Raw genomic sequence first — 21,920 nt, 5'->3', positions numbered from 1 at the left:
TTTCTGAGAAAGAGGGCAAGCTGCAGGAACTCACGAAAACTGACACATGGCACTTCAGCACGTACACGTACACACACACACACACACACACACACACACACAAACAAAAAATCCAAGAAGAAATGTATTGATTGCAGGATAGTATACATCATAAAATGAGGATTTTACTATATTTGCATTATGCTTTTATCTAGGCTACCAAACTCTAAACTTCTTCCTACAACAGCTACAACTTGAACACAATTTACTATGTGCCAGAAACTGTGCTAAGCCCTTTAAAGACATCACCCTCTAACCTTCCTCTGTAGAATTGTGAGGTATTAAATTCATTTTAAAAGGTGAAAGAAGGTCATACAGCTAGAAAGGGACAGAGAAAGGGTTTGAAACAAATCTGAACACTAACAAAGCCTGTACTCTTCATGAAACATTTTTGCTGGTTCTAGAGAAAATGAAACTTCATCCCTAGGTCAAAACAGAAAAATGTATAATATTTGAGCCAAGTTACAAGGGCATTTTAAAAACTTTAAGAGTTTTTGAAAGCCTGAAATCCATTTATAAAAGTACCTACTGTTTAAATATTAGCAAAAGTCACAAGGTCACTAAAAAACCTATTACTTTTTTGGATAACTATCAACTCACTTAAACTCAGAACATATTAGACGGCTGCTATTGCTATAACTTATATTCTCATTATGCTCAAAAAAAACCCAAAAACATCTCTTTTGTCCAAAATAGCCAAGAAGCTGTCTTTCACATGATATCATCCTTTTACCCTAACCCCAGCATATTGAAGCAAATTACTCCACTGCCTATCACTCAGAAGAAAAACTGGTGTCATTCAAAGCACAGCAGAATAATGACAAGGTTTGCGAGGTGACTTCAGGCTACTTTCAAAGAAGTAACTAAAAACTGACCTACTAAAAGTTCTTTGAAAATTTAAAAAAACTGAGTTTTATTTTTTAATAGTGGCAAAGTATAACTACAAAAATCCTCCAAAATATCACAATTTGAGTTCTTCTTCATTGGAAGTGAACCATCACTTTTTAAAAGTACCTCAAAATGGGAATTCAACCAAGTCCTAGTACTCTTAAGACTAATCCTTAACTACTCACGCAAAAAAATGTATGGTTTAAAAAGCAAGTCAAATAACAATTCACTAAAAATTAATAGGAAGTAGAGAATTTGTAAGAGCAAATCTCAGAAGCTACATTGCAATTTCTTCTAATTGTAATTATGCCCATTAGAGTTCCAAAGTTTCCAATGGTTATTTTCTATTTGTTTTCCCCTATGGAATACAGATCCTAACTGGTCAGGACAGAATACTACCGCAGACACTACCAGGACCAGCAAACTCAATTCCCCTACCCTTATCCCTGGTCCGGCTAAAACAGTACCTATACTAAGTCCCCAGACTTAGTAAAGAGAACACCCAACTTCTGGAACCAGAAAGACATGAATTCAAACCCAGATGCATAATTTACCAGTTAAGTGATTCTGGGCTTAACAAGACTTAGTTCTCTCATCTGAAATAAAGCTACCTTTCTGAAAGGCTAGTGTGAAAGTAGTGTGAAGATCAGAGATGATTTTCATAATGCATGTCTGTTATTCGTATTATTAATCATTGTGTACCTACCTGACACTTTCTTTTGCAATACTGCCATTATTTATATGGTAAATACATCTACTACTAAATAACAAAGAGGATTCTACTTCTCACAGAGATGGGGTGCAAAGCACTAGGGGTGACCTATAATGCAAACCTGATATCACTGACCTTGTCACAGTTAAGAATTTTAATTTTAATTGCTTAAAATTTTTTTGAAGCTGCTTAATGGGTAAGGGGTTTTACTTTGGAGTGAAGGTAATGTTTTTTTGTTGTTGTTGTTTTTGTTTTTTTTAATTTTTTATTTATTCATTTTAGAGAGGAGAGGGAGAGAGGAGAGACAGAGAGAGAGAAGGGGGGAGGAGCAGGAAGCATCAACTCCCATATGTGCCTTGACCAGGCAAGCCCAGGGCTTCAAACCGGCGACTTTAGCATTTCCAGGTCGACGCTTTATCCACTGCGCCACCACAGGTCAGGCTGAAGGTAATGTTTTAAAACGAGGTAGGGTTGGTCATCCTGACCTGATAGCTCAGTTGGTTAGAGCATTGTCCCAGTGCGCAGAGGTTGCCAGTTCAGTTCCTGGTCAGGGAACCTACAAGAACAGATTCATGTTTTTTCTGTCTATCTAACTGTCTCTGTCTCTGTCTCTGTCTCTCTCTAAAATTCAATAAATAAATTTTAAAAAGAAATAAACTAGGTAGAGTCATGGTTGCTAAACATTGTGATTATAATAAAAAATGCCACCAAATTGTTCAGTTTAAAATGGTTAAGCTAGGCCCTGGCCAGCTGACTCAGTGGATAGTGCTGGCCCGGCATATGGATGTCCTGGGTTCAATTCCCGGTCAGGGCACCAAAGAGAAGCAACCGACCCACTGCTTCTCTCCCCTTCCCTCTCCCCCTTCTCTCCATCTTGGCCTACTATAGCCAGTGGCTCAATTGGTCTGAGCGTCAGCCCTGGGTGCTGAGGATAGCTTAGTTGGTCTGAGCACATCAGCCTCAGGTCCTAAAAATAATTCAATTGATTCAAGCATCGACCCAGACAGGGGTTGCTGAGTGGATCCTGGTCGGGGCGATGTGGGAGTCTATCTCTCTATGTCCCCTCCTCTCACTTAAAAACATCAATTAATTAATTAAGAGAAAATGGTTAAGCTAAGAAAATAATTTAAAGCAAGAACAAGGGAACCCTAATTGTTCCTATTGAACATCATTAGGTGCCAGCATGATGACCAGTTAAACTGTAAGTTTATTCATGGTTTTCTGGTCCACGTTTCTAAAACAGCAGCCTGACATGATGAAAGGAACCGATGACTGGAGATGAAAAAATCCATTTCTTGTCCCATCTCTGCCATTAGTTAGGTGTGCCATTTTAGACAAATTCCTAACTACTCTGGACATATATATCAAGTTTTACATCTGCCAAAGACCAAAGCAGGGCTAAAAAAATCTCACAGGTTTCTCATAAGTTTAAGATGTCATGCTTTATATTCTTGGCAAATCAATTTATACGGAAATAAAATTGCATAATTTTTTAAAAATTTAACTACAATATATGCTAAATCTGACAAACTAAAAGCTAACAAGAAACTGAAAATATAAGTTATCCTACAGTATATTGGAAAATTTTCTCATTTCAGGGTAACTAGCTCCTATTGACTCCTATTTACTGGAAAAAAGAAAAACCCTATAACATCAGTGGCAAAATCATTCACTGACATTATGAGCTAACCTCAAAGGAAAAGACTTAGTTCGGGGATGACTAATGTTGTAAGCTCAAAGTCACCATTCTAAACCGAGCTGGTCAAGTCTGGTTTTTAATAAACACAATGTCTTTTTATTCAACTATTAAAAAAAGTATTATGTATAAAAATAAATATGCATCATTAGATAGCCTATAAACAAAAATTGTATACATTAATTATCATTTTTTTGCAAAAACCTCTTTTGTCCTATAAATAACCTTTGGGTTGTGACTTCTGTTACAAGGCTCTGAAAAGGATATAAATCTAAAAGAACCTGAACCTATTCTTGAATCTGTCCAGAAGAGAAGCTAAATCTTCTGTACCTTCTGGCATTTTGTTAAGTGTAGGTTGTTAAAGAAATGTTTTGGCAACGAACACCTTAACTACCATTAATTAGGGTAGAAGGTTTGTCTTCCTCCAATAGTGCCTCTAATTCCTAAGGGGAAAAAGAAGGATATGTCATGATTAAAGTGACCTCAACAGTGATCAAGGTGACTAGATGGGAACTCTCATCTGCTGGCTTCAAAGAAGTAAGACAGCTTAGATACCCAGAGCCATGGAAAGCTCAAAGGACGACATGAATCAAGCTGCTGAAGTGCTTTAAAGCTAGAGCAACTCAGCCAACAAACTCAGTGTAAGAAGTGGATCCATCAATGCACAAATCAAAAGAAAAGTCCGGATGCCTCACCAGAAGTTTCCCAGATTAACTATCTTGATTCAGACCTCATAGATTCAGCATCAGGTCTCCCCTCTCCCTCTGGCAGTCAGTGGTATCAAAGTGACGCACAAAGCCACAGATGCACAACCTTTCTCCAAAAAGTCCTGATTTTCTTTTCATCGCAACACTCATCAGCTGGCTGGCACCACCAAACTTGCAAACTCAATATCAAAACTAAACTAAACTCGCCTCCCAACCCCACTTGTCTCAGGTTCCCCAGGTGACTGAATAACTAGGCTTGAATCCTTGTGGGTCTGTAGCACAGTCTTCATGTTCAGTTATCAAATTTTGTTAGTTTCAAGGCATCAATTCTATACCCATTTCTAGTACCTTTACCACTTTTTTCTCAAACTATTCAACAGCATATTAATCAGTACATTTCTTTCAGCCTCTTTTCACACAAAGTTGTCAGATTCATAAAGATAGCCATAATAATGTCATCCCTCCACTCTTGCTCAAAAACCTTTCACTGAAGCCTTACTGTTGACAGACTAAAGTTTGAATTCCTCATTCTTGCATTCAAGGCCTATCACTGGTTCCCGCATTCCTCTCCAAACTTACCCTCTACAGGCCCTTCAATATTCCCTATCTTTCACTAAGTGAGTCACTTGCTCTTTCCTCCCACAGCAACCCTGAGCATTCTTTTTGTCTGTGTGTGTGCATGCATTTTTCCAGTTAGAAGCAGGGAGGCAGTCAGACAGACTCCCGCATGCGCCAGACCAGGATCCACCTGGCATGCCCACCTGGGGGCAATGCTCTACCCATCTGGGGGGTTGCTCCGTTGCAGACCAATTAATTCTAGCAAGGCGGAGGCCATGGAGCCGTCCTCAGCACCCGGGCCAACTTTGCTCCAAAGGAGCCTTGACTGCAGGAGGGGAAGAGAGAAATAGAGAGGGAGGAGAGGGGGAAGGGTGGAGAAACAGATGGGTGCTTCTCCTGTGTGCCCTGACTGGGAATCAAACCCAGGACTCCTACATGCCAGGCCAATGCTCTACCACTGAACCAATTGGCCAGGGCCAATCCTGAGCATTCTTATTTGCACATGTGATTCCCTCCATACAGAATTCTCCTCGCCTTTTCCTCATCGTCTAATCCTACTTGTTCTCCCTGGCTCAGTACAGATATCATAAACCACAACCTCTCTGAAGTCTCTTCTCAGTCTCCTTGGCTGGAAATAATTTCTTGATCCTCAGACTTCCTGGACCATTTTATCTCTTAAGTACTTACGTGTGTGTGTGTGTGTGTGTGTGTGTGTGTGTGTACACATGATCATGCAATCACCTCCCCTGCCAGACTATCTGCTCTTCAAAGTCAGGGTCTATGTATACTTTATTTGTATCCCTCCATAGATTATGCACAGTACATAAGGATTCAAAATCATGCTGAAAAATTAACAATAAAACCTACTGGCAGTCTTAAGAAAGGATACTCATGAAGAAGAGAAACAGGAATAAATGCATCACAGACTTCACAGTACATAGTAGTCTCCAGCAAAACACTACAGCTCTAGCACCCTTTATAAAGTAATAAACTACAACTAATAAAATAGTTCACTCAACAAATATGCAAGTGCCCACTCAGTGCCAGGCACTGTTCTAGGTCCCTAGAACCTCCAGAATACAAAAACAATACTAATTCTTGCCTTAATGAGCTTATACTTGAGTGAAGGGGAAAAGGCAATTAAAAAATAGCAAAATAAGCCCTGGCCGGTTGGCTCAGTGGTAGGGCGTCGGCCTGTCGTGCAGGAGGCCCGGGTTCAATTCCCGGCCAGGGCACACAGGAGAAGCGCCCATCTGCTTCTCCACCCCTCTCCCTCTCCTTCCTCTCTGTCTCTCTCTTCCCCTCCCGCAGCCAAGGCTCCACTGGAGCGGGGGATGGCCCGGGCGCTGAGGATGGCTCTGTGGCCTCCGCTTCAGGCGCTAGAATGGCTCTGGTTGCAACAGAGCGACGCCCCGGATGGGCAGAGCATCGCCCCCTGGTGGGCATGCCGGGTGGATCCCGGTCGGGTGCATGCGGGAGTCTGTCTGACTGCCTCCCCGTTTCCAGCTTCGGAAAAATGCAAAAAAAAAAAAAAAAAATCAAAATATATTATAAGTTAAATGGTTTAAGTGGTCTGGAGAAAAAGACGCTAGAAAAGGGAGCCCAGGGAGGGCCGTTCTAACAGGATGGTGAGGGAAGGCCTCACTGGAAAGGGGAGATGTGCACAAAGACCTGAAAAAAGAGGGAGCCACATGGATCTGAGAAACAGCACCCTCAGACATGCCAAACAGCAAATGCGAAAGACCTGAGACAGGAATATGACTGACCTGTTCAAGACACAGCAAGAGGCCACTGTAGCCAGAATGGAGGAAGCAAAAAGTAGAAGAAATGAGGTCAGAGAGGCAAAAAGAAAGGATCCGAGTACATAGGCCTTTGATAAGACTTTGGCCTTTTACTCTAATAAGGTGAGGTATCACCAGGGAGTTCAGACAAGGAGACAAAACCTAACGTACCTTTTTTAAAGGAGCATTCCTGCTACAGCACTGAGAACAAACTATAAAGGGGCAAGAGTAAAAAAAAAAAAAAAAAAGGCAACTGCAATAATTCAGAAGAGCTGTCGGAGACTTCAATCAGTAAAGGTGATGAAAAGTGGTCAGGTCGGGATGTATTCTGAAGATTAGAACTGGCAAGATTTCCTGATGGGTAAGATGCAGTGAGAGAGGAGACACAGAGTCAAGAATGATCACAATTTTTGGATGAACAATTGGACAGACGGAGGATGCTATTTGCTAAGATATGGAAGGCTACATACATGAGGAGTAGAGGGAAGATGGCGCAGGGTAAAGACCAGGAGTTTGGTTTGGGAGAAGTTCAGTTTGAGATGCCAATAAAATATGTAATTTGAAGCATCAAAGCAAGCAGTGGGATATACAAGCCTGGAGTACCAGATAAAAATTTGGGAGTCATCAGCACAAACATGGTACTGAAAGCTATGAGACTAAATGGGATCACCAAGGGACGAAGCGAAAGGAGCAGAGATCCCACAGGGTAGTCCAGTCTAAGGCAGGGGTGATGAGGAAGAACCGACAAAGGAGACTGAGAAGAAGCTGAGGAGGTAGGAGGAAAACCAGCCGAGTGTGGTGTCCTAGAAACCAGAGCAGCAAGTATTTTAAGGAAAGAGATGTCCACTGCAACAAATGCTGTTAATAGGTCAAGTAAGAATTCAACTTTGCAGCTCTGACGAGAGCAGTCTTCGAGTGATGGCGTTCAAAGTCTCGTTCAAGTAGGTTCAGGATAGAACAGAACTGGAGATGAATAGAAACAACTTTTTCAAGAAGATGAGAAATTGGATTGTATTTGGAAGAGACAGTGTGGTTAAGAAAAGGTTGTTAAAAAAAAAACAGGTGCATGCTGATTGAAATGAGCCAGCAGACAGGAGAATAATGATTTGGGGGGGGAGGGGGTAGGATGAGTATGATTTTAACTCTTACAGAATCTCAGAGTCAAATAGCCCAATGAAGAGACATTTCACTAGGTTAGTGGGCAAGAATTCCAGAGTACTGTTACTCTGTGAAAGTAAAGAAGGGAGGAGGACAATACATGAGTCTAATTCACATGCCAAAGGCTCAGAAGAGAGGCTGGGCCATTTACTGAGAAACTTCATGTGAGGCATCTTATGTTACTTCATTTAAGCTCAAAATAACATCATGAGGTACTATCTTTATGTTACAGATAAGAAGCCAAAAGCTCAGAGAGCACTAGTAATTTGATTAACACACAAAGCTGGTGAGTGGTAGAGCTATATTTCAAATACAGCTTCTTCTGAGTATTAGATAAGAAAATTTTTTTTAAAGAAATTGTTAATTTAGGGGGGTTAAAATAGCTTTGAGGTTATTATTATTTTTTAGGTTCAATATGTTAGAAATACAGCCCTGGATGGTTAGCTCAGTCAGTTGAGAGTGTCATCCCAAAGCGAAAAAGTTGCAGGTTAGATCTCAGGTTAGGGCACACACAGGAAGTAACCAATGAATGCATGACTGAGTGGAACAAGAAATGAATGCTTCCCATCCCTCTCCCATCTTTCCCCCTTCTTCTCTCTCACTTAAAAAAAATAAATAAATAAAGCTCAAACTGATAGGTCAGTTGGTTGGAGCATCTCCCAGAGCCCAGAGGTTGCTGCTCTATTCCCGGGTCACGGCACACACAGGAGCAATGTCCTGTTTCTCCCTGCCTCGCTCTCAAAAAAAAAAAGAAAAGAAAAGAAAAAGAAAAGGAAAAAAGAAAAAAGAAATGCATATTGAAGAATTTATAGATGAAAGTATAAGATAAGATGTCCAATTTGCTGTAAATATTCTAGCAAAAACAACAACAAAAAGTAACTGTGAGTGAAGGATTGCTAAAAGAGCGGCTGGTAACATGCTGGTAACCATTGCAGTGAGTTGACAGGTATGTGGAAATTCACTGTACTGTTTCTCTTTTAAGTACATTTGAAAACACCATGATAAAAAATAAAAACCCAAGTCCTTACAAGTGAAATTACTTCAAAGCCTACTCTTAATTTCTGCTCAATGCTCCCCTCAAAAAAAAATGTTATATGCCTCATAGCTTAAATTTTTCTTATCTTCTTTAATCATCATTGTAACTCTGTAAATCAGGGCTTTTACTCCAATTTCACACATGAGGAGAGAGAGCTACAACTAGTAAATAGCAGGATCAAACCTCCAAGCCAAATCTTCTAGTGTCAAAACATCCTTCTACTACCTAATACAGAGACTCAGGCTGTACACAGGGTCACCTCTGGGCATTCCTATACAGAGACGCTTCCCTTCAACTTCTTGCTACTGCATATCCCTAGGATGGAGTTTCCTAGGAAGGACAGGCTTTATTCCAGTCGGTCTTTGAAAAGACTTGTATTCAAGGGCTTGACTAAAAGAAGGTTTCAAATTTGCCCAGCCATCAACCTTCCTTGCCAAATATGGGGACTAACAGAAACTTGATATACAACTTCTGAAAGAGTGTTCTGAAAGCCTGCCTATCTCTGTTCCAGAATCAACTCTTTGTGCCTCCATTTCTCCAAATGTAATACTGTTATTCACCTACATCAGGCAGCTATCATAGCGACCCAAGTGTAGGTGTGTAAACTCCAAGCTGTAGAAATGAAGGACATTACTAAACAGTAACACTGAGCAATTTCAAAAGCCAATTTTGTATCATTCCACATTTACCACAAAGCTGGCATACCAGAGCACATCACCATTAATACTTTTTAAGATACCATATTTTTAAAAGCCTCATCACTAATATGTTTGAAATCTGTTCTTGCATGCTAACCTTGACATTAAAAGCTTATTTACAGCTTCAAAACAACTGAAAATACGCACACTGAGGGCTCCTGATGTTTATTCTCCTCAGCTGCTAACCTACATTATCAAAACTGCAGCACTGGCTGGACAGCTTGATTGGTAAGAGCATCGTCCCAAAGCGCAGAGGATGCCGCTTCCATCCTGGTCAGGACACCTACACAAACAGGTTGATGTTCTGGTCTCTGTCTCTCAAATCAATAATTTCTTTTTAATGCAACATTTTCCCCTCTAGTTCACCAGCTTTAATGAGTCGTCCAGTCATTTAAGAGCTACCCAGTATCCAATACTTTATTAGGTTAAAATGCAGGTTGCCTAAGCTGTATAAAAAGGCTATGATTAGCCTGACCAGGCGGTGGCGCAGTGGATGGAGCTTCGGACTGGGATGCAGAGGACCCAGGTTCAAAACTCTGAGGTCACTGGCTTGAGCGTGGACTCGCCAGCTTGAGCGCAGGGTTGCCGGCTTGAAGCCCAAAGATCACTGGCTTGAGCCCAGGGTTGCTGGCTTGAGCAAGGGGTCACTTGCTCTGCTGTAGCCCCCAGTCAAGGCACAAATGATAAAGCAATCAGTGAACAACTAAGGAGCTGCAACGAAGAATTGATGCTTCTCATCTCTCTCCCGCCCTGTCTTTCCCTCTCCCTGACTCTGTCTCTGTCAAAAAAATAAATAAATAAAAGGCTATGATTAGATGCAATGTTTGTGGAGTTTCAGATTTATTTGAAATTAGAAACATCATAAGAATGAACTGCCTCCATCTGAACTTTTAAAAACAAACCACTTCTTTATCAGGCATGTACCCAACTGTCTTAAAAGGTACCGATTTTCCTTTAGGCTGACTGAACACAGGTAACCAAAGTTATAGACTCCATTTTCACATTAAGGGCCAATCTATCTACAGAATCATCTATTCTTTATCCAAAATAAACCAAAACATAAATATATATATATATATATATATATTTTTTTAGCTCTGCTAAGAAATCTCAGGTCTGGCACAAAACACACCTTTGAGTCTAAAGTCAATGCATGTTTGCTGAATTAAACTGGCAAAACAGGTTAAAAAGCATACTTAAAAGAAACTGTTTTATGTCAATAGTATTAATATAGTTAAATTCAATTCATAAACAAAATGCTGATCTGCTAAAAAGGATATGGTGAAAAGCCCTGGCACCTGGAAAATTGCAAAGAACAGGAAATCCTGCAGGTGCAGTAAGAAACTACATCTTACCCGTGACCCAGAAACGCCTCAGAATTTATTACACAACCTGCTGCAGAATTCTCACTTTTCAAATGGAAATGAACCATGAAGTCACATAATGCAAGGCTGTGATTTTATTATTGATATAATCAATTGTACCTTTTTGAATTGTGCTAAAGTTTACTAAAGAAAGTAGATGTTCTACATAGTGTTAGTTATGTCAGAAGGTAAGAGAATTTGAATATGAAATAACTAAAATTTAGGACTGCCTCATTCATCAGCAACATATACATGGAATGTCTTGTGAGACAGATACCATACTTTTAAATATTATACACTTGATCCTTGAGTCAAAAACTAACTCAAATTAGGCATAAAGGTGACAAATCACGTCATCTGGTCACTTCACTATTTAACACAAGACCTAAAAGTTAAAGATTTGCAAAGCTTTCTGGCTCAAACATTTAAAAATTCTATCACCATTAATCTAGCCTGATTATTTTATTCCTTTCTGTTTTGACTGACATAAATTTAACTTACATCTCTCAATAAACAGTTTTCTAAAATTAGACTGGATTATGAAGCCTCTCAATTACTTGTCAGAAAGTTTTTCTACACCTAAGCCAATTTTTTAAACAACCTAATTTTCCAATAAACAGAATGAAAAACAGAAGAGCAGCAAGATGGGTAATGGTGTCCGAACATGCTATATAAGAGTAAGTAGCCCAACTAGCACAGAAAGACCACTACTGTCAGGGCCGGGTATCAAGCTAAAGCAAATTAATGTCTAATAAAGCAACTTAGTATTTACATTTTTGCAATCTCTATCATAACAAGCATGCATCTGGAGGTTCTTTACAACTAATATACCAAACACAACATTTAAAAATCATTTAAAAAACATTTCCCAGCCTGACCTGTGGTGGCACAGTGGATACAGCATCTACCTGGAACACTGAGATCACTGGTTCAAAACCCTTGGCTTGCCTGGTCAAGGCACACAGAGGAAGAAACTATTACTATGAATTAATGCTTCCTGCTTCTCTCCCCTCTTTCTCTCCCTCTCTCTTCTCTCTAAAGATCAATAAATTTTAAAAAAAGCTTAAAAAGAAATTCATTCCCCCTTACATAGAGCATAACCTGTCAATGGGCCTAGAAATGCCAAATGGATGGGAAGTTATTTAACAACTAAAAACTTGAAAAAGGAAAAAGTACTCAATAAATCTAAAAAAAAAGAAAGCTGAGTACCACTAGCTCTATTTTCCTGTTCAAGTCACTCAGAATTAATTTTTTGCAAAAAGTATTATGTTTATTATTCCTGATTTAAGATAGAAGTACTCTGTCTCTGGAAACTCAGGCTTACAAACAATCTTGGGCTATAGATGGAATTCAGAATGTCTCTCACAGCTTCTGCTCTAGAAGAACTCAAACAGCCACCAACACTCGGCTGCAGAAACAAGCCAGGAGAGAGAAGTCAACAGTAGAGCAAAGAAAGAGCAAACTTCAGTTCAAAGACATCTCTAACATTCACAGAAGTGTCATCTCTACCCAAATTTCTCACTGCAAATCAATCTATTTAATGCTCAAGTCTGAAGTACTAATTACTACCTGACCAGGCTGACAGGGACTAAAGAAATAACATCTATTCCTCATATTTACGTAGTTCTAATCTTCCTGAAAGACTTCAAGTTGTTTTACAGAAACCATCTCAGTTCTCATGGGAGGTAGATACCGAGTCAGGTTTCTGGAGGAGAAACAAGCACAAAGGGATTAAGTATCTTGTCCAGCAAGCACCAGTGAAAATAAAACCAGACCCAATTATTTAGCCTACAAAGTCTAAATAACCTTCTTTCCTTGGTTCATAAACTTAGCATATTTTGAAGTGCCTACAAACTATTCCAAACCATAGAACAATACATATAATCAGAACACTATGCCAGAATTCAGAATTCTGAGGAAGAAAGTATTGCTTGCCTCAAATCATTAAAATAAACTAACATAATGAACTTAAAAAACACAAGAGGAAACAATAGCCATACTAGGGAGAATTTTCAAAGATCACTCTATTCATCTTATATCCTACTGCTCAAATTCTCAGCCAGGGAGCCAAAAGGGTCAGACCAGACATGTTTCTTATAATTATATTCTTTACATATACCAAATCTCAAAATACAGCTAAGAGTCAGAGGCAGATTTAATGGCAGGCACACCAGGCATGCACCCTGGGCCCTGACTTTTGAAGGTTCCGCAAAACTCCAACTTGACACTTTTTTCTAATGACACCAAGTTTAGGGGGCCCAATATTTTCTTCTGCGACACCAAGTTTAAAGGGCCCAATATTTTCTTCTGCGCCCAGGGCCTCAACCAAACTTAATCCGCCTCTGCTAAGAGTTTCAATCAAAGGTACAAATATTGATCGACTTATGACCTATGCAATTTATGACCATTTGACTTTACGACCACAATCGCTAGCCACGAATGCTCCGCGTCTGGCAGCGCAAGCGTTGCCCAGCTGGGCGTAGGACAGTGCGGACCAGCTTCCAGCAGCAGTACCATCGCCGCGTGCACCATTTCAATTGTTATCCCAGACTCGGTACAGCAATTTGTGTTTTGTGTCTTGGATATTTTTCATCAAACCCTTCCCAAGATGTCTACCAAGAGGAAATTGTCTTTGCAAATATTAAACCAGTTGTACTGGTAATGCAGTGTTTTACTTAAACCTGATGAATGTAAAAATAAGAAACAAAATGGTGTAGAGATGATACAAATGGCATAAAATGAACAAAGAAAATTATGATATATAATAATGAAAGAAAATTATGATAAAATATGACTTAAAGATTTTTATATCATTTCACAGTACTGTACATATAGCCTACTCAACTTTTAACCAAATCATGTTACGACCGGCCTGTTGAAACCAATCGTGGTCGTAAGTCGAGCGCTAGTTGTATGTCTAAAAACCTTTCCCTCTAAATATAAAAACCTTATAGCAAAAAAAAAAAAACAAAAAAAAAAAACCTTATAGCAATGATTTCAAAGCATTATTTTGCTGTCTTCATAATACACTTCAGCCTGGCCTGTAGTAGTAGAATGGATAGTGTCGACCTAGAACGCTGAGGTCATGGGTTCAAAAGCTGGGGCTTGCCTGGTCAAGGCACAAATGACAAGCAAGCAATGAACAACTAAACTGAAACAACTATGAGTTAATACTTCTCACTCTCCCCTCTGTAAAATCAATAAATAAAATCTTTAAAAATAATAATAATAATACATTTCAATTTGGATTTCAAAATGATTGGCTTCCAGGTTGACCTGTGGTGGCACAGTGGATAAAGTGTCAACTTGGAATGCTGAGGTCACCAGTTCAAAACCCTGGGCTTGCCGGGTCAAGACACATATGGGAGTTGAAGCTTTCTGCTCCTCCTCCCTTCTCTCTTTCTCTTTCTCTCTCTCTCTCCTCTCTAAAATGAAGTCTTTTTAGAAAAATTAAATTTAAAAAAATTGGCTTTCCGTTTATTTTTTATTTATATTTACAGGTTCAGATAGATTACTTAAAGTGTTCTGCTAATCCCTCATTACATTTAGGCAAGATTCCCACTTACACTCAAACTTATTATATGAACTTATTTATAATGGCTGCATTAAGATACTTATACTTCCTAAATTGACAAAAGAAGAAAACTAATGAACCCAGAAAGCTTCCCAACAAACCAAAGTGGACCTTTCATTTGAAAACATACTAGGTACCACAGTACATACTACTTAAAGACCACGAAAAGTGATAATTGACATCATTTCTGTAACATGGAGAAATAATTTTATTTTTGTAAATCTGACAAGATTGAATTTTCAACTGTCAAAGGGGAAATCATCTTCCAAGGTTCTACACAGAAAACCGAGTACTGAGGCAGTCTCAAAGCAGTTTCCTTAACCCTTCCAGACCTCAAAGAATCTAACACAAGCCACAGAACACTGAATGAGACCTGCCTGAAATGTCAGTGCTCGGACCCCTAAAGGCCATTTCCAAACTGTTTGACAAACTGATGGCCCTACGTCCACACAACTCCAGAGGTCTTCCCTCAGTAAAGCTAACATTATACTCTTCACCTCAAATCAAAACACCAGAAAATCCAAAAGCTTCCAACTAATTTTTACTTAAATTATTTGGGAGACAAAGGCAACATCCTAAGATCAGGTATTTATACCCTGAAAGAGTTCGAGTCGGAAGAGCTCCATTCCTGCCACTTCTGGATGCGGAGTGAATTTATTACTTTTGTCTGCCTCTAGCATGGGACTCAGATATTACATCACTCAATGTCTGAAAACTGCCCTATTACCCAGAAAGCACCAGGGTATTTGAGACACTGCACCAAGGTATCCCTTCCTCCTCTCTAAAACACAGCTACTGACGTGGGCCCTGCTCTGTTGCAGTATCTTCACAAAGACATCTGCCCTGCACCTGCTGTAATCCTATTTCGATTCACTCTTGATGTACTCTTCATGACCCTGTATGCCTCTATCTGCCCACTCATCTCTCGCTGGCGAATCTGCCAATGTGCTAGGACGATACCCCACCACACACCTCCTCCAAACTTAGGAATGTGTATTCAGCCCTCCCTAATCCCTTCCCCATTCACTGGGTTCTGGAACTAAAATCAGGCTTCATGATCTCTCTGATCCTAGAAGCACGAACTTTCAGATATGGTACAGGGCTTAATGTCCTCCATATTCCATGAACATCATCCTACCATCCACACATACCATCCACACATACAATCCACACACACTCCAGTTTCCCTAGATCTGGAATTTAATCCCCTCCCTTTAGACATTTTTCTCCCAACTTTTGCCCTATGCCCTTCCTTATACTTCCAGTGACTTAAAAATTTTGGTCCCTTTAACCTTCCAAGACTCAAAGTTTTCCAATCTCTCCCCACACTTCAGCACCCTGTTCCTTCCACTCTTTTAAGCAGCCTGTTTTCCTAACCCTCTCCACCTGCAAAGTCATTTCCTATCCTACACCTGGGTATCCTACTTCCCCTCCCCCTACCCCAATCCAATAGACATTCTATCCCTTTCTAGCGACAGATGAACCCACACACATCCCTACCACGCCCTTCCCTCACACCATTATAGGTACTGTGCATCCCTTTATATTTTCTCCCCCAACATATTCTGTATTTCCCCCCCCCCTTCCTGTTCCCTGCCTGCCCGCTTCTCTCTACCAGACAAAAGCTAACATTCCAAACCCATGCTTCCCCCCCTCCACAAGCTGTACTCCAGACCTGTGGACCTCCCTTTCTAACCTACCCCTTCTGCCTCCCTCGACTGACTACCCTTCACACACCACCGCCACCTCTCCTTCCCTCTCCCAAACGTTCCTGCACACTTCCTGCTCAGAAACATTTTCTTCCATGTCCCCACAGCTTACCTGCCACTTCAAGAACACTTCCTTCACTCCTACACCTTTGGCCCTCCATCTCACACACACTGCACTTCACCTGTCCCCTCCAGCAACCCTCTCTTCTGCTCCCACACCTTCGCCCATACTTCCAGGAAGAACACCCTCCATTTCATTCACTTCTGCTACATGCCAAATGCCCTGCTCACCTCCTGCCCAGGAAGCTCCTCCTCTCCATCCCCATCACCTTACTCCACTGTCCCCACTTCTCTCCCAAACTCCTCAAACTCAGGCCCTGCCCCAATCACCGATCCCCTCTGCCCTCTACTCATCGCCCCTGCGCACGACTACCAGGCGGCTACCTGCCTTCTCCCCTCACGTGTTCTCCCCTGCATGTCCCATCTGCGGCCTCATCGCACTCCTGCCTCCCTCCTGTCTGCCCTGCACGCCTCGGGGCCAGACACCCGGCCTCACAGCCCTCACAGGTCCCTGAAGCCCCTGGGCCTACCCTCACACGCACCTCCGGCCCAACACCCTCCACCTCCCGCTCCCTCACTGGAGAGACCCCCTAGACACCCTCCTTCACACTCACCCCGTCACATTTCCCCCTACCCGGCCACCTTCCTCTACGTTTCCCTTCACGTCCATCTGGTGGTCTTTATATCTGCCCCCACTCCCTGCCCTCGCACGCAGCCCGGACCAGGACATCCGCTTCTTCCATTCCTCCCTCGAATCCCTAATCTTCTCCATTCCCATCACACTCGCCCCTGTCCTCCCCAGAGCTCCCCTCACACTCTCCCGGGCCCCCTCCGTCCGCCCCCCACCCCCGCCGTCCGGGTGTCCCCCATCCCTCTGGCACTCGCCTAGCCCCCTGGGTGCCCCGAACCTGCCCGCAGGCCCTCGCCCTCCAACGGGCCCTCACCCTCCACCATACATTCTCCCCCGAAGCTGCCCGCACCCCCGCCTGGCGCCCGAAGCCTCTCCCCCAGCTCCCGTCCCCGGCGTCCTCCAACACCTGCCCAGAGCCCCGCGCCCTGGATCTCACCCGGACCCCCAGCCGGGTCCCCACGCCGTCCACGCCCTCCCCTCGCCGGAGGGCCGGAACCCCATCCCCGCGAAGGTGAGGAGGGCTGCCGGGTGCTCCTGCACGAAGCGGCTGGGGTACCACGGCGGCGGCGGCGGCGGCGGCCACAAAGCCGGAGCCACGGGGGCCGGGAGTGCTCTCCGCCCCAGCCGCCGCCGCCGCTGCTAAGGACGCACCACAAACAATGCGGGGCCAGGGCCGGCTCCGCCAACCGCCTTAACCGCCGCCTTAACCGCCGCCCGCCCGCCCGGGACGGCCCGCCGCGCAGGCGCCTGCCCCACCGCCGCAGCCTACCCGCGCCGCCTCGCTCTGCCCGTGCCCGGTACCCGCTCCTGCTCCGCCGCCGCCGCCACCTCGTCAACCCGCGTCTCCAGATCCTCAGCCCAGCGGCGGCGGCTGCGGCGGCTGCTGCCCTGGTGGCGCTCGCGGCTCCGGTCTCCGCTTCGGCGGCAGCGGCGGCGAGCACGTGACACCGTCGAACACGCCCATTGGCCAGGCTGGGGGGCGGGCCCCGCGGCTGCTGGGGAACGGAAAGCCCGCCCCCTCGCTCGCAGAGAGCCCCCTCCACACGCATTCTGCCGCACCTGAGAGTGCCGGCCAGCGCCCGCCACCACAGTGCCGAGCCGCTGCCTGCGCCAACTGCGCACCTGGGGACGCGCACGAAGCACGCGCAGATAGCGGCCGCGTGCACCTGTGAGCAGACGCTTACGTAAACTGCGTCCCCGCCTTCCTCCTGACGGCAGGCCCCCGCCTGCTGCAGCACCTGAGCCCTGCTGCGCTAGCGGCGTAACTGCTGCGGAGGGCGCGGGGATGAGCTGCGCAGGGAAGCGAGCAAAATGCACGGAAACTTCGTAACTTCCGAATCTGGGAGCGGCTCCTGGCCGCCACACCAAATGGGTCTCCAAGTCTCTACGCCCCAGAGCCGGGTGGCCCCCAACTCCAGCAGCTACACAAACGGTGTAGGTGCCGCAGTGCCTCCACTGGTGGAGGATGGGGAAGCCAACGGCTTTTGACTTGTTAAAAGGTTGGATCCCAGCCACCGCCCCCGCCTACACTTACCAGCTGTGTGACCTTGACCAATTACAGAACCACTCTGATCCTCAGTTTCTCAAGTCGGGAAAACTGGAACAATGATTTCGGTTTAAGAGCTGTTGGAGAGATGGAAAAAGGCAATAAGTGTTCATTTTAGCACATAAAAGGCACTGAACAGAAGTTACAGTTTAATCTGTAACCACCTCTCTTTCTCTCACCCTGAATGGACACCCCTAGGCTGAGTCTGACCTCTTTATAGTTGGGTCAGACTTTGGCTGAACACCGGTGCCATCCTGGGAAAGATATGAAGATTTGCTTTTTATTTAATTTTTTATTTTTTTTTATTTATTGATTTTAGAGAGAGAGAAGGGAGAGAAACATCGTTTTTGCTGATCTATCCATCCATGCACTCATTGGTTGACTCCTGCATGTGCCCCAATTGGGGACAGAACCACAACTGGAGCATTGGGGGGGTGGCACTCCAACCAACTGAGCAACCCAGCCAGAGTGATTTGTTTTTATTTTAGAGAGTACTAGCCAGCACCTCCTTGGCACCCAGCATTCTGCCAGCCAGTTTGGCCCTCACGGAGTACCTGCTGTATGGCAGGTGCTGTGCTGGATGCTAGGATGCACAGGCCAAGGCAAGTCCTAGCCCTAAAGGAGTTCCTAGCCTGGGCCAGAAATGACCTGACCATGGAGGGTTGGGATAGCTGGGGGTCAAGGAGGGATCTCCAACAACAGCCCCCTCCAGGCCCCGTCCCATTTTTCTAACACACCTGACTCAAATATTTTAACAGCTCTGCTTCATTGATGGGATAAAGTGTAAACACTAACAACATAAAAAGCTTTAGTGATCTGGCCTTAAGTTTCAAGGTGCATGCCTCTCTGGTTACCCCTCCTTAGGCCAGTTTGACCCTGCAACCAGACTAAACTTCAGAACTTTAGTTGCCAGAGTATGCCCCATATGTAACACTTCTGAGCCTCCTAAGCCAGGTGCTGAGCCCCACATCCCTTTTTATAAATTGTATTTATTGATTTTAAAGAGAGAGGAAGAGAGATAAGAGAGAGAAAACATTGCTTTGTTGTTCCCCTTATTTATGTATTCATTGGTTACTTTTTTTTTTTAAAGAATTTGTTGATTTTTAGAGAGGGGGAGAGAGAAAGAGGGTGAGAAACATCAACTAGTAGTTGCTTCTCCTTAGTTGTTCATCGATTGTTTCTCATGTGTGCCTTGACCAGGCAAGCCCGGGGTTCCAAACCAGTGACCTCAGCGTTCCAGGTCAACACTCTATCCACTGCACCACCACCAATCAGTCTTCATTGGTTAATTTTTGTATGTACTCTGACCTAGGATCAAACCCGCAATCCTGGCTTATAGTGAGAAAACTAACCAACTGATCTACCCAGCCAGCGCCCAAATCCCTTTCTATACCTTCTTCTCACCTCTAATCACCCACACCTTTCTTTTTTCTTATTTTTTTTATTGATTTTTAGAGAGAAGGGAGGGAGAAAAACATTGATCTGCCACTCCACCCATCCATGCATTCACTGGTTGAGTTCTTCATGTGTCCCCACGGGGGACTGAACCCACAACCCTGCCACATCAGACAACGCTCTAACCAACTGTGCTACCCAGCCAGGCCACACCTTTCTTTAACCCTCCTGAAAAACTCCTTGGGGTCCTAATCAGTCAACTTAGAACATTCTCAGGAGCTGCTTGGCTGCCTCAGACACACTGTCTGAACTCCCTCTGCTTTGCACATGGTCCATTAAACCATGTATTCCATGGCACTACTTTGAAAGTGTTTAGCTGTATGTCACCTCCCTGAACTGTATGCCCCTGGAGGACAGGGTCCTTTCTCTACTTGAGTGGGTTAAGGGGGACCACACATGTGCATGAGATGAGATCATTAAAGCTGGGCAGAACATGAATCTGCTAGAGGGAGAAGAGATGCCACGGCATAAAGATCTGGGTCCGGTGCACACTAGCTGTGGCTCCTTGGAAAATCCCTCTAGGTCTCAGTTTACTCACTTATAGTGAGACTGTAACACTGCATACCTCATCGAGTTGTTACAAGAATTCAATGAGACAATGTATCTCAGGCACTCAGTGTGGTGCCAGACACTTAACAAAATTACAAAAAAAATTGTTTAAACAGGAGGACTGCACAGCATTACGCATTCAATGGTATCCCTTATTCCAATATCTTTATTAAATTTATAACTCTAAATATTCCTGAGAAAAACATGGAAATGATGCAAAAGTAAAGAAAATTAGAATTTCAAGTGTGCCTCTCCTTTCCTGCTCCCCATTAAACTCCTTCTACCCCTAATCCCACCTCCTAGGGCAACTACTGTTCAATTTTACATGTCCTGCATTGTATGTCCGGAGGAAGAATCTATTATGTGTATGCAACACTTGGATTCTGCACAGAAAAACATCAGAAAGGAGTGAACACCAATTACTACTATTAATGCTTGAAAAGTAGAACTGGATGTGGGATGGGGGACTTGAAATACTTCTGTGTTGCCTGACCTGTGGTGGCGCAGTGGATAAAAGCATCGACCTGGAAATGCTGAGGTCGCCGGTTCGAAACCCTGGGCTTGCCTGGTCAAAGCACATATGGGAGTTGATGCTTCCAGCTCCTCCCCCCTTCTTTCTCTCTGTCTCTCCTCTCTCTCTCTCTCTTTGTCTTTCCCTCTCCTCTCTATAATGAATAAATAAATAAAAATACTTCTGTGTTGTTTTAATTTTTTAAAGAATGTATATAATACATTTTTAAATTTTTATTGACATATATTTACATATCATAAAATTCACACATTTCAGGCCCTGGCCAGTTAGCTCAGTGGTAGAGCGTTGGCCTGGCATGCGGGAGTCCCGGGTTTGATTCCTGGCCAGGGCACACAGGAGAGGTGCCCATCTGCTTCTCCACCCCTCCCCCTCTCCTTCCTCTCTGTCTCTTCCCCTCCAGCAGCCAAGGCTCCATTGGAGTGGAGTTTGCCCAGGTGCTGAGGATGGCTCTGTGGCCTCTGCCTCAAGTGCTAGAATGGTTGTAACAGAGCGACGCCCCAGATGGGCAGAGTATCGCCCCCTGGTGGACATGCCGGGTGGATCCCGGTCGGGCGCATGCGCGAGAGTCTGTCTGACTGCCTCCTCGTTTCCAACTTAAGAAAAATTAAAAAAAAAAAATTTCACACATTTCAGATGTACCAGTCAAGGATTTTTAGTAAACTTACCCAGTGGAGCAACATCACTCACTGTGAATGTTTTATTTATTTATTTATTTATTCATTTTAGAGAGGAGAGAGAGGAGAGAGAGACGGGGGGGAGGAGCTGGAAGCATCAACTCCCATATGTGCCTTGACCAGGCAAGCCCAGGGTTTCGAACCGGCGACCTCAGCATTTCCAGGTCGACGCTTTATCCATTGCGCCACCACAGGTTAGGCTCACTGTGAATGTTTTAGAACATTTTACACATTCTCCATAAAATCCCTCACACCTATTTACCATTAATCTCCATTCCAATCCCTAGCCATAGGCAACCACTAATCTACTCTGTCTATTTTTGCTTTTTCTGGATATATTAAATACCATTTCTATAAAAAATCAAATAGATGTTTTCTTTTTTTTTCCTTTTTTTTTTTTTTTTGTATTTTTCCGAAGCTGGAAACCGGAGGCAGTCAGACAGACTCCCGCATGTGCCCGACCGGGATCCACCCAGCATGCCCACCAGGGGGTGATGCTCTGCCCATCTGGAGTGTCGCTCTGCTGCAATCAGAGCCATTCCAGCGCCTGAGG

The 21,920-nt window shown here is 43.7% G+C and overlaps 1 protein-coding gene and 1 non-coding gene across 5 annotated transcripts in view; one reads left to right on the top strand and one right to left on the bottom strand.

Annotated features, from left to right (window-relative positions):
- The window catches only part of STRBP (spermatid perinuclear RNA binding protein), a 154,152-nt gene extending 136,613 nt beyond the window's left edge, over window positions 1-17,539 (bottom strand). For 2 of the 4 annotated variants that reach the window (XM_066367211.1, XM_066367210.1), the window contains exon 1: window positions 17,381-17,539. The gene's annotated coding sequence lies outside the window, so the exon portion shown is untranslated. Of the gene's footprint in view, window positions 1-11,515; window positions 11,539-17,047; window positions 17,070-17,380 lie in introns of those variants that run through there. The other 2 variants (XM_066367213.1, XM_066367212.1) reach the window with 2 other exon arrangements.
- On the top strand, window positions 5,760-5,835 carry TRNAD-GUC (transfer RNA aspartic acid (anticodon GUC)). The gene has a single exon. It is a non-coding gene; the product is annotated as a tRNA-Asp (tRNA).
- Window positions 17,540-21,920: the final 4,381 nt, after the last annotated feature.

Source organism: Saccopteryx leptura, chromosome 2, assembly GCF_036850995.1.
Source record: "Saccopteryx leptura isolate mSacLep1 chromosome 2, mSacLep1_pri_phased_curated, whole genome shotgun sequence".
Classification (NCBI taxonomy): domain Eukaryota; kingdom Metazoa; phylum Chordata; class Mammalia; order Chiroptera; family Emballonuridae; genus Saccopteryx; species Saccopteryx leptura.
The sequence above is the reverse complement of the archived record's forward strand: the minus strand, read 5'-3'. Positions and strand labels throughout refer to the sequence as shown.